We start from the raw sequence: 11,378 nt of genomic DNA, 5'->3' as shown, positions 1-11,378 counted from the left end.
CTGTGGAGGAACAGAGAGAGGGAGAGAGAGAATCCCAAGCAGGCTCCACACTGTCAGCACAGAGCCTGATGCAGGGCTCAAACCCATGAACCATGAGATCATGATTTGAGCTGAAATCAATAGTTGGATGCTCAATTGACTGAGCTACCCAGGCACCCTGAGGACTACTGTATTTTGATGGAGGTTTGGCGGGTTAGTGCAGTTCCAGGGCATCTGATGACTTCATGTCACTGATCTTGTGTGAAACAGTGTAGCTACAAATTATTTTTTAAATAAACATATACATAGTTCCATGCTATTGTTCTCCAGAAGTACAAAAGTACTAGGATTGCTTCTTCATGCATGCTGTAAAAGCTGCCATATGCTACTGTAATAGCCACATCATGGACATAGGATGTGATAATTTCTGTCACACTTAAAGTCTGATACTTTTGGCTAAGGAAACTCATAGGTTTAGCCTTTGGCTGACTTTTACCTATATCATTTGGAAAGTGGTAAAAATTTTCAGATTCTCCTCAATTTTATTTCTTTACTATAACACAACTTTGATTCCAAAACCTAATAATTTCTGTACAAATTGGTCAGACACGTAGCTCCCAAGACTGGGTTGCAGCAGTTCAGGAGGGTGAATCACACAGCTGAATAATTGTAGAAGGCGTAGCAATCAAAGAGGCATTAGCAGTGATTAATGGCTCCAAGTAAACCCTCTGAGGATCTGTCCTTGTGGAAATGAAACTCTCCTGCCATTGCTACAGTGGCCTCCAATTTGAGCGGGGACAGTCGTCATCAACGGAAGCCAGAGTCCATGCATATTTGCACTGTGATTCCCTCTCCAACCTTCTTAGCCACCAGGTGAAAGATTGGGAGAAGTACAGGCATGAGAAATGATGAGAGCAGCTCTCTGTGGGAAGATGCCAAAGCCTGTGAGCCATTGCCCTATTTATGCAATGCAAAAATGCAGGTTTTTGGGTATAGAGCTGAGGCAGGTGCTTAGCCAGCTGCTCTTTGTAATTAGCTTGTGTGTGTGTGTGTGTGTGTGTGTGTGTGTGTGTGTGTGTGAGAGAGAGAGAGAGAGAGAGAGAGAGAGAGAGAGAGAGAGAGAACATTAGAGTGTGTGTGTGCATGCCCTTATCAAATCTGGCTGGAACTTGTGCCTTTACATCTGAAGATTCAGGATTTTCTACAACTTAGGGGGAAGTTCTTTTGGTTTATATTTCTTCCTCCATTGTTTTTTTTCTTCTCATTCTAGATCACACTGTTTTTAGAGGTTGTACTTTTCATTTATTGTCCTACTAAATCTGTTTTATAGTCAACAGAGGAATGCAGACAAATATGTATAATACAAGGGAATATCTGGTATTTTATAAGAAAGGCACACAGATAGGCTTTGCTGTCTGAAAGGAAAGAGAAACAACTGATAATATTGGAGTGTAATTTTATGATGCTCTTTTTAAAACTTAGATTAATCTCTTAATTTACATATTAAAAATTTCCAATCATACAATATTCGACACCCAGTCTCTATTTCATCATTTCCATAGGATGCTCTGCTTTTTAGATGTAGTTTCTTGGTGAAAAATGTATCCCAGACTGTAAATGTGGCCCAGATTATAAAGAGTCTGGTTTCACCTCCATTATGCTATATTTCTACCAAAATTTCTATCCTATGTGTGTTTTAAAGTATATCTTAGCATATTCTCCAACTTAAAAACTTTAAACTTAACCATCATAAATGTCCCTGAAGCACTTAATATGCTTTTGATAATATCTACTTCTTTGGGTATTCAGTAATTAATCTTAAATATATTAGAGAGTTCCCTGTTAGCAAATTCTTTGTTAGCTCAAAGATGTTAAAACCCTATTTAAAAAAAAAATCTGAATGTATACTCTGTTTTCTTTAACTATATCATAAAATTTGAAACAATTAATTTGGTTCACTTATATTTAAAAGTAAATATATGACATAGTTGTGTTCCTTTTGGAGAGGGGCAGAGATGCCACAAATGCAGTAAAAGGAGAATGATTTGCTTCTAATATAGTAGAAACTCATTGTTTACCTCTTCACAGATTAAGGCCAAGATTGATAAGGATCTTTCTTTTCACTATTATACGTATACTGTTACTTACTTAACTCCAGAATATCCTGAAACTACGAAGGTTTTATATCATCAAACAGAGATTCAAATGAAACTGTATTGATACATCAGATTGAAAACAGTTTTCTTTAAAATTACAATTGAGGCAATGGCACTTCTTTTTTTTTTCTCATGAATATAATTTATTGTCAACTTGGCTTCCATACAGCACCAGTGTTCCTCCCAACAAGTGCCCTCCTCAATGCCCCTCACCCATTTCCCCCTCTCCCCTGCGCCCCAGCCACCCTTAGTTTGTTCTCTGTATTTAATAGTCTCTTGTGGTTTGCCTCCCTCCCTCTCTGTTTGTATCTATTTTTCTCCCTTCCCTTCCCCCATGGTCTTCTGTTCAATTTCTCAAGATCCACATACGAGCGAAAACCTATGATATCTGTCATTCTCTGACTGATTTATTTCCCTCAGCATAATACCTTCCACTTCCAGTGGCATTTCTTTTGAGCCTTTCTCCTTTGTTATTATTTAGACATATGCATATAGTATTTACCGGTAAGCCTCCCCTGGGAGGCCGAGACCAACTTCAGTCATTTCTTTATAGATTGGCAAGACACTAGAATAATATTTTTATTAAAGTGTCATCTGGGTTTCAAACTAGCTGACAAAAACCTTAGGGTCTTCCTGATAAAAGTATTGTTTCTGGACAAATACTATATGCTGTCACTTCTAAGTGGAATCTAAAAACTGCCAAATTCACAGAATGGCGATTCCCAGGGTCTGGGAGGTGGGGGATTGGGGAGATGTTAGTCAAAGGGTACAAACTTCCAGTTAGAAGATGAATATGTTCTTGGGATCTATTGCACAGCTTTGTGAGCATTGTTAACAATGATGTATTATATGCTTGGGTGTTGTTCAGAGAGTAGATTTTAAATGCTCTCACTACCAGAAAGAAAAAAAATTATATATAATATATATACACACACACACACACACACACACACACACAAAATTATGTGGCATATTGAAAATGTTAGCTAACACTATGAGAGTAATTGTTTTGCAATATATAAATGTATCAAAAGAATACTTTGTACACCTTAAAGGTATACACTATTATATGTCATTTATAGTGGAGGAAGGAAGGCTGAAAAAATGGTTTCTCTAAGAGGATGATTATCTCCTTAAAATATTGGAATCTCTTTACAATATGGATTTGAGATATAGTTGTGCTTGAGTTACATTACTTAAATGTGAATTTGATGGAGCCTAAATAATTAAAAGGTAATTATGGGGCATCTGCAGCTCACAGAAGTGAGTAGCTGGTAGGTATTCGCCTCCTCAGTTGATATTTGGTCCACATAAGGATACACTTGCTGCTTTGGTGTTTTCCTGTGTTAGTGGAGACCAGTGCCCTTCCTGGGTGACAGGGATGTTCTCTGGATCTAAAAAAACACTAATTGCACTCTTTTATTGATACATCTTCCCCTAGAGCATCCAGGACCCCAAATGTACAATGCTGTGTATTTGGTGCTCTCTATCTCCAATTACTTGGTTCTTAACGAAGGTAATATTTCCTTTTTCAAGTATAGTGGTCATATTTCTTACAGTTTTAAAAAGTAAATAATGTTAGCTCTCCAATAATATTAATTCAGCTGAAAACTTTTTGTTTCTTTACTTGTCACACACTCCTTAACCCCTTACACCCAGTAGTCTGCCCTACTCCTCCACTAAAATTGCTGTCAAAGGTCCCCAAAGTGCTGACCAATCCATTTTACAGTTTTCTGTCTTTCTTTTACTTGACTTCACTGTGACATTTGATAGCTGTTGACTGCTCCTTATTACTTCTTTTTGTTGACTTCAGTGATACATTAATTCATTGACCATCCAGCTAATACTTATTAACCATCTCCTAAATGACAGGCAGAATGCTAGGCATGGATTAAATAACAGTGGGCAAGACTGTGCATTTCTTCCCTTGCACAGATGTTTTCCTCTGTGTTTATTTCACAAGATGTGGTATCAGACAGACTTCACCTTGAGACCTACGTTTGCTACGTATAGTTGTGGAACTTGGGCAAATGTCTTAACATTTTTCACCTGTAAAACGAAGACAATTAAGAGTATCTACTTGATAAGAATTTTTTAAAGTGTAAAGTCATCTATGAAAATATTTGGCACATTGTTTAACATTATTCTCACTGAGACCTCTCTAGTTCAGTCAATGTAGGCTTTTAAAGACATTATAGCATCTCTGGCTGGTTGTCTTTGACTCTGGTCTTGGTGCTCAAAAGTCCAGCCTTTGTGTTGCCCATCAGTTAACAGCTCACCCCCTCATTCCTATTCCCCAGATGCCATCCACTTACAGTTTGCCCATCCCTGACCATGCTGGGCTCTCCCACTTCTCTGGTTCATCTGTATTCCATTACTGTCCATCTGTCAGTGTGACTGTGCCTTCCTTGTTGGGTTTTTGAACACCCACTTTTATTCAAGTTCTTCTTCAGACACTATCACAGGCATGGGGCTCAAACCCATGCCTCTGTTAGGCTCTAATGGAGGCAAACAGGAAAACCTGTGGAGGAGAGAGTCATACATTGTTTTCTCCATTGTCCATAAGTATTCTCATTTGCCTCTGTCACAGCCTACTCATTTGCCTCTGTCACAGCCTACTCACACTGTGACTTAATTATCTGTAGAGGCTCATATCAGAAAAGAATGTGTCTAGGTGTCTAGGAACCCTTAAATGTGGCACAACTTTGGTTTTAAAGGTACTTTTTAAAAATTTATTTAATATTTTATCTTTTATATGTTTATTTTTGAGAGGGAGAGAGAGAGAGGGAGAGAGAGGATCTGAAGCAGGTTCCATGTTGAGAGCAGAGAGCCCCAATGTGGGCCTCAAAGTCACAAACCAGGAGATGGTGACCTGAGCTGAAGTTGGATACTTAACTGATGGAGCCACCCAGGTGCCCTGGCACAAGTGTAGCTTTAAAAGCTTGATTATATTTACCAAACAAATATTTAGATGAAAGCTTAGTTTTATTTTTTAAACTTTTATTTATTTATTTTAATGCTTTTATTCATTTGAGAGAGGCAGAATGTGAGTGGGGGAGGGGCAGAGAAAGGGAGACACAGAATCCCAAGCAGCCTCCAGGTTCTGAGCTGTCAGCACAGAACCCGATGTGAGGCTTAAACTCACATACTGTGAGATCATGACCTGAGCTAAAGTTGAACGTTTAAACGACTGACCAACCAGGTGCCCCAGCTTAGATTTTTTTTAAAGTTTTTATCTATTTTGAGGGGGGGGGAACATGAGTGGGGAAGGGGCAGAGAGACAGAAGGAGAGAGATACCCAAGCACACTCTGTGCTGGCAGCCCGATATGGGGCTCGAACCTAGGAACTGTGAGATCATGACCTGAGCCAAAATCAAGATTTGGATGCTTAAGTGGCTGAGCCACCCAGGCACCCTGAAAGCTTAGTTCCTATGAATGAAATCTTTGTGTCCATGTGCCAGGCATTACACTAATGATGGGTGTGCAGACATAAATGAGCTCATGTCTTTGTCCTTAAGAGGTGCATGATGTGAAGTCAGATGGATAGCAAATGAAGGACAAAGATTCATGTCATCAATGGATAGGTTATTACACTTTGAGATAAAGGATGTCACATTTAGGCTACTCATTTTTCTAAAGAAGTGAATTAACAGTAACTTAATTTTTTTTAAGTTTTATTCATTTTTGAGAGAGAGAGAGAGAGAGAGAGCGTGAGAAGGGGAAGGGCAGAGAGAGAGGGAGACACAGAATCTGAAGCAGGCTCCAGGCTCTGAGCTGTCTGCATAGAACCCAATGTGGGGCTCGAACTCACAAACCATGAGATCATGACCTGAGCTGAAGTTGGACGCTTAACCAATTGAGCCACCCAGGTGCCCCAACAATAATTTAAAATTTTAACTTATTAATGAAAGCATATTTAAGTTTTGCCTCTAGAGGAACATATTCTTATAGACCCAAAGGTCAAACTGTCATAGCATCTTCTGACATGAACACATGAGCATGGTCTATATGTTTCACGTGATTTGCGGTAAGTAGGGGATTTGCATCCTCATAAGTGGGGTATTGGAAGTGAGAACTGTACCACTTGTCTGAGCTGCACTACTTTCTCTGTGCTTTCTGAATTTTGAGATGAGGTTTAAAATGAAACTATTTGTAAAAGTTACAGTGATCTTTCCCAAAGTTTACATGTTTACAACTTGAAGAACTTTCTTGTCTTTTATGATACTGTACAGTTTAATAATTGTGAGAACAAAATTTTTTTAATGTTTATTTTGAGAGAGAGATTGAGATTGAGTGGGGGAGGGTCATAGAGAGAATGAGAGAAAGAGAGAATCCCAAGCAGGCTCTGTAATGTCAGCACAGAGCCTGGTCCTGGGCTGGAACCCACAAACCATGAGATGATGACCTGAGCCAGAATCAGGAGTCAACATTTAACTAGCTGTGCTACCCAGGCACCCCCCAAAGATCTTTATTAGTTAACTGAGTACTGTGATTTTATAGAATCACCATGTATAGTATTTGGGTGTAATATTCAAAATATTCTAGCTTTTCTTTATTGGTATAAGTCACTCTAGCACCCTGGCAGACCTCGGTGTCTTTGCTTGAGAATTAACAACTCTGCTTTACCCTTAAGTACAGAAGTGCTTTGTAAGACAGCAGGGATTCCTAGTGGATAGAATGCTGTACTCACAGAGTAGATTTTATTTTGTGCTCCTGGTGAGTTGTTTTCTGGATTATTTTTTGGGATTCTGGCAATGAAAATACAACATAAGCTCACTATATTATGTTTAATCTCTGTTCTTAATAACTCTGAGGGCATTTTCAATGTTATAAAAAAAAGCAAGTTAGAAGAAATTCTTTTTTTCTTTTTTGTGCATAAAGACTCTGTGTCCTTTTAAGATAAAACTCTTCAAAGTATAGAAGCAATTCATGGGATGTTTTAGTGACCCATGGAATTTTGTAGTTCAGGGAGTATAATCAGCTTATAGGAATTTTTATTTATTTTGAATTTAGTTTTAATTAGAATTTTGTAATTGAAAAATTTAATAACAACCAAGAACATTGTCTTTGAAGGGATATACATTTAATTTGTATTAGGACTTTTTAGTTATGTATCGATGGTGATATAAGGATTTGGTCTAGGAATACATTTTAGGGAAGGAATCTCCAGATAGTCAGTAATCAAACCAACAGGGTATATTTTTAGAAACCAAGAGAAGGGATATTTAGGAGCATAAGATGATCAGTACAGTCAAATTAAAACAAAAACAACAAACCAGGTTAACTAAGGTAGGGACGAAACAGTATGTATTGCTTTAAGCAATTGCAAAAGTAGTTTCAGTGGAGCCATTGGGACAGGAACCAAATTGCAGTGAGTGTCGTCCACCTTTTTTTTCCACACTGGAGAACTGGACAGATAAATGCTATTATCATCAGTTGAGCTGGTCTTACTGCTCGTGGTTGCAGCCTACATTGAAGGGCAATCTTGTACCATGACCATGTAAGATATGCGCTCATGTTTTTATCTTGATAGGTGACTTTGTCAGCTTGACTTAAATGTCAAACCTATGAAAGTAAAATTAATATGAAATTCTTCTTAATAAAAGGACTCTTTTTCTCTTAGGTTTTCTACTTTTTTTTTTTTTTTTCATTTCACGTTGATTTTAAGAACTTTTTTTGTCCAACTGACTTCTTCACTTGGCTATCACAAAATTTATACTCTCTAGTGCTGTCTCAAAAAATATTTGATGTCTTTTGGCTGTGTTTTTCAAATAGTAGTGTTGACTCTGCTTTGTTCCCTGATTTCTGCATGGGGAGAACACTTAGGGAATAATAAAGGTAGGAATAGATAGCAAACCGAGCCATAGACAGCCCAGATGGCTCTGCCCTTGGACAGAACACTAGCAGAGTGGTCTTCTGTTTCGTTCCCAGTCAGGCCTTATCTTCAGGACCTCCTTATGAGATGGAGTAGACGGGGCAAGAAAATATGAATATATGAACTTACATGTGTTGATTTCAGCCAAAGTCAAAGGAGAAGCAACAGACTGACTCTGTATAGACGTTTCCTTTAGTGTACACACTCAGCTCATACACGGGTGTTGTATCCTTCCTGTATGGACCGTAAATTCCCTCCATATTTTCCCTCAGATGATCCTTAATGGTGGATCTAACTAGATCACGTGTGACTGGTTGTAGTTTCTACATAATGTGTTGTGTGTGTGTGTGTGTACTTTTTATTATACCTCCATTACTATAAGATAGAGTTCCTTTTGCCATGTCAAGTGGGAGTGAATGTAGACCAGGAAGACAAAGACTATTAACCCTTTCTGGTGAGATTCCAGACTCTTGGTTACTCTCAGTTTTGTGGGTCAAAGAATGCAAATCAGTCCACCATTCTGCCATTTTAGTTTCTTGTTTTGTCCCTCTCTCCCTGGATTCTAACTTCATTCCTTCTGTTCACACTAGATAATCTGATACCTTTCTCTGCTCAAGTACCATAAATTCCCTCTCTGGTTGACATTTCCCACTTAACAGAAGAATTTTGATAAGTCAGATAGTAATAGTGGATGGGCCCGATAGAGAAACAACTTGATAGCTGCTTCTGGAAAGTTTCTTTACCTATGAGGGAAACCATTAAGAAAAAGATCTTGTTTGTGCTAATTGTAGCAAATAGAGGAGGGTATTGAAAAGAAAATTGGGCAGCTAAATTAGCAGCATTTAGAAAGTTTGTGCTACAGGGGGCTGAGGTAAGGTGGGAGGCATGAACAGGCAGAGCACAGAGGATTTCTAGAGCAGCAAAACTACTCTGTGTGATGCTGTAATGGTGGACACGTATCCTTACACATTTGTCCAAACCCAAGGACATATAACACCAAGAGTGAACCCTGCTGTAAACTACCAACTCTGAGTGATGGTGTTGTGTCATTGTAATTCATTGATTGTAACAGATGTACCACTGTAGTGCATGACTGATTGTGTGTGTGTGTGTGTGTGTGTGTGTGTGAAGGGGAGGTTGTGTGTTTGTGGGAAGAGTGTTCTATGGAAAATATCTGTACTTTGTGCTCACTTTTGCTGTAATCTCAAACTTCTCTAAAAAATAAAGTCTACTTAAAAACAAAAACAAAAAAACATAAAGTTAAAGGAAGATTATGCTCATCAACATCTTAGAAGCCCCCAGAAGGTGAACTGAAATTTTCTTTCTCTAATTCAAAATGAATTAATCTCTCTGAGTATCTCTGGGCCCAAGGGAAATATCTCTCTAGCTTCACTCACTAGTTATCTCATTTCATGAGAATTTTTTAAAAAGCTATTAATTCAATTATTTTATTTCACTTGACTAACATATGCTTCCCATTTACCTCTAGGTTTGAAGTTTGAGGAAGTTCAAGAAAGATTTGGTGAGGAGTTCTTTAATATATTCTTTGATGAGAATGAGAGAGTCCTTTGAGCCATAGGTGGCACATTGCAGGACTTTTTTTAATGGCTTTGATGCTTTGTTGGAACACATCAGAACTTCCCTTGGGAAAAAGGTCACGCTGGTGTCCCCATCGTTCCTGTGCAAGGAGCTCCTGGAGGGCACCCTTCTGCTTCACTACTTCCGTCCTCACCACGTTGTGGGCTTTGCAATGCTGGGCATGATCAAGGCTGCGGGAAAGAAGATCTACCAGCTTGATGTGGCCATGGAGCAGGTGGCCAATGAGAAACTGTGCTCCGATAGACCCCAGGCAATTGTAGCTGTCTTACCTTCCTCATCAAAGAATGTGACAATACTAACACCAGGAAGAACCTTCCCCGGGGAGCCTCCCAAGTCCCTGCGGACCTCAGAATCAGCATCAGTTCCTTCTGCAGGGCCTTCCCTTTCCAATTGATGTTTGACGTCCACATGTCCATCCTACAGCTGGGGGAAGGCCTGCGGAAATAGCTGTGGTGCGACAGCCACAAAGTGCTCAGGCTTGAGGACTGCTTGAAGATCGTTTCTCCAAAGGTCAGTGCCGCCTTTGAGAGGGTCCTGTTGTGACTGTCCACCCCGTTTGTGATCAGGACCAAGCCTGAGGCTTCTGGCACTGAAAATAAAGACAAGGTGAGTGGCCATGGGCTTGAGATGGGTGATGGGGACTGGAAGAGTGCATAATTATTTCTGTAAATTACATGCCGGTGGTAGTTGTAATTATTGAGGCTACAGAGCTTAAAGTGCCATTTAGAAAATTACTGGTCCCTGGGTGTATGGAAAAAGATTTGGCCTTATTCCCAGCCATTTTGCATAGGGTCTGCCTCTTCCATTAGTTTATTTCAGCATATAAAAGGAAGACACTTACTAATACCAGCCACAGTAATTACAAAAATGATAGGACTCACCAAGAACCTGATCCTGTAAAGCCATGAATATTTCCACCAATTGAAGGTAAACAGGAGAGAAATGGAAAGGTGGATTCCAACAGTGTGGGGCCTGCTCAACTTCTCCTTAAATAACTATGGGTGGAAAGCTAGCTCCACTTTGAATATGCTCTGTTCTAAATGTCATAATCTAGGAACATCTGGGTTGCATCCTACTTTTGTCTCAGTATGCAGAATAATGGATTTTCTAAGAGTTGGAAATTAAGTGGCTACCTCACGAGTGTTTTTCCCAATAGATTGTAGCATTGACACAGAGACTCATTCCTTTAGAACAGGCTCACTGCTTGGAGAACAGTGTCAACACTAGGAATTACCAATTTCTTTGAATCCCTGTTTGGAAAATCTTGGTTATTAACAAATGAAAAGATAAAAGAAGAATCTTAAAATAGTTGACACAAATATGTGCCCTTGGGTAAAGCTTTTTTTTTTGGGGGGGGGGAGTCAACATTTAAGTAGAAATGTGAAGAAAAATTAGTCATTATTATTTTAAATACAAAAATAAATGATACTCTTCTGCAGTAGACCTTTGTGTGTATCAACTTCCAGTAGAGCTTTTTGGTATTTTGTGACCAGAAAAGTATGGGGCTCCTGGGTGGCTCAGTTGGTTCAGCATCCGACTTTGGCTCAGGTCACGATCTCCTGGTTCAAGCCCCGTGTGGGGCTCTGTGTTGACAGCTCAGATCCTATAGCCTGCTTCAGATTCTGTGTCCCCCTCACTCTCTGCCCCTTCCCCTCTCATGCTTTGTCTCTGTCTCTCAAAAATAAATGTTAAAAAAAAATTTTTTGAAGTAAAATGAAGTTCTTCTAGGTGATTCAGCTTGTTCACAAGCATTTTAGGGAAAGCTGTTG

The 11,378-nt window shown here is 39.2% G+C and overlaps 1 non-coding gene across 1 annotated transcript; it reads right to left on the bottom strand.

The window, feature by feature from the left end:
- Window positions 1-1,423: 1,423 nt before the first annotated feature.
- On the bottom strand, window positions 1,424-1,538 carry LOC115526663. Its single transcript, XR_003972711.1, has one exon.
- Between the last annotated feature and the right edge of the window lie 9,840 nt (window positions 1,539-11,378).

The sequence above is a fragment of the Lynx canadensis genome, chromosome D1 (genome assembly GCF_007474595.2).
Source record: "Lynx canadensis isolate LIC74 chromosome D1, mLynCan4.pri.v2, whole genome shotgun sequence".
Taxonomy (NCBI): Eukaryota; Metazoa; Chordata; class Mammalia; order Carnivora; family Felidae; genus Lynx; species Lynx canadensis.
This window is presented reverse-complemented; position numbering and strand designations above follow the sequence as displayed.